The sequence below is a fragment of the Lagenorhynchus albirostris genome, chromosome 2 (assembly GCF_949774975.1).
Source record: "Lagenorhynchus albirostris chromosome 2, mLagAlb1.1, whole genome shotgun sequence".
Lineage (NCBI taxonomy): Eukaryota > Metazoa > Chordata > Mammalia > Artiodactyla > Delphinidae > Lagenorhynchus > Lagenorhynchus albirostris.
The window spans coordinates 71,837,509-71,839,576 of record NC_083096.1 but is presented as its reverse complement, the minus strand read 5'-3'; the positions used below and the strand labels follow the sequence as shown (position 1 = coordinate 71,839,576).

At 42.8% G+C, this 2,068-nt stretch overlaps 1 pseudogene; it reads right to left on the bottom strand.

Annotated features, from left to right (window-relative positions):
• Nucleotides 1–844: 844 nt before the first annotated feature.
• Nucleotides 845–1,814, bottom strand: LOC132515444 (olfactory receptor 10T2-like; annotated as a pseudogene).
• Nucleotides 1,815–2,068: the final 254 nt, after the last annotated feature.

The following is a 2,068-nucleotide window of genomic DNA, read 5'->3' as shown; positions in this document are numbered from 1 at the left end:
AGGACCCAGCATGCTGGTGCATGGACCTGTGTCCCTTCCTGGCTAGCTGATTGGCCTGTGACTTCACAGTACAGTCTTGTGGGTGACCAAGTCCTGGTGCTGATAAGCTAGAGGGAGGATTCTAAAATGGCACTTGCCAGCATGAGTGTCCTCATGGTACAATGAGCTCCCATAAATGGCTTCTGCTAGTTACTCTGTCCCCAGGGTGAGCACTAGCTGCCTCCTCCCTCTCCAGGAGACTCTCCAAGATCAGCAGGTGGGTCTGACCCAGGGTCATTTCAAATTACTGCCTCCTCCTGGGTCCTGGAGTATGTGGGATTTTGTGTGTGCTCTTTAAGAGTAAAATCTCTCCTTTGTATAGCCCTCTGGCTCTCCCAAAAGTAAGCCCTTCTGGTTTTCAAAGCCAAACCTTCTTGGGTGTCATTTTTTCCAGGTGCAGAGATTCTCCATAAGAATTGCAATTATCCTCTGTTTGTGGATTGTCCACTCAGGGCTATGGGTTGTTACTATACTCCATCTCTGCCCCTCCTATCCTTCTTGTTACGGGTCGTTCTTTATATCTTTAGTTGTAGAAGATCTTTTCTGCTAGCCTTCCAGTATTTCTAATCAATAGTTTGTCTGTAAATAGTTGTAATTTTGGTGTGTCTGTGGGAGGAGTTGAGCTCAGAGTCTCCCTAATCCACTATCTTGGCACTCCAGTCAGAAGGACTTTACAATAAAAAAAGATTAAGGTGACTTGAAGGTTTTACTTCTATTTTTTGATTAAAAAATCAATTTGTTTATAGAATTGAAGTTTTATCTAGGACACTTTCCTGAATATAACCTCCCTGACATATTGACTCACTCATATAGTTTTGGTAAATAAATATCTACTGAGAACCTTTCTCAGAGCAGTCTTCACTTCCTTATTCCTCAGTGTGCAGACAAGAGGGTTGAATAGTGGGGTGATCACTGTATAGGTCACTGCCACAAGTTGGTCCTTATAGGAGGAGAAAAGGGATGTGGGCCTCAAGTACAAAAAGGTGGCAAAGTCATAATGGAAAATAACCACAGTGATGTGGGAGACACAGGTGGCAAATACCTTATGCTGTCCCTCCACTGAGGAGATCTTGAGGATGGTGGAAACAATGAAGACATAGGAGATGAAGATCAACACTAAGGGAACCAGCAATACCAGAATGTTGAGGAAGAAGATAACCATCTCCTTCTGGTTGGTGTCTGTGCAGCCCAGTTTTATGACAGGGGAAATGTCACAGAAAAAGTGGTTGATTCAGTTGGAGGCAGAGAAGGGTACACTAAACACCAGGACGTTGGCAACCACAGAGATCAGGAAACCACAGAAGCCTGAGGCTAAAGCCAACTGCATGCAGGTGGCTCAGCTGACAATGAGTGTATAGTTGAAAGGGTTGCAGATGGCAACATAGCAATCATAGCTCATCGCAGCAATTAGGAAACAGTTGGTTCAAGCCAAGCCCACCGAGAAATAGAGCTGGGAAACATACCCAGAGAAACAAATAGTCAGACTTGTGGAAAGCCCTTGGTCAGCATTTTGGTACAATGACAAACGTATAGCAGATTTCAAAGCAGGAGAGGCCAAAGAGAAAGAAGTACCTAGAGGTGTGCAAAGCCCAATTCAGATGAATGACAGTCATGATGGTTGCATTGGCCATCAGAATGGTCAGGTAACCCAGGAGGAAAATAAAGAAGAGAAAGATTTGCAAATGTCCCAGTTTTGAGAATCCTATAATGTTGGACTCAGTGATCGTATTCTGGTTCTGTCTCTCCAATAGGCACTGGTATTCTGACTCAGACATCCTAACATTCAGAACAGAAAGAGTTTGACAAAGGTGAAATGTTCCCATGGAAACCACAAATATGTTTCTGTACAAAGCTAATAATACTGGCATGAAAAAATGAGTAACAAGTTAAGCACATTGATCATGGAATGAGGGGAAAGCAGGAAGCATGAGGAGTAGTGATGTAAGTAATATCCCAATTCAATGATATCTGAAGAAATTTATTTTTGTAAGTTGTTTTCATTCTTTGTATTCTTATTTGCACAGAAGAT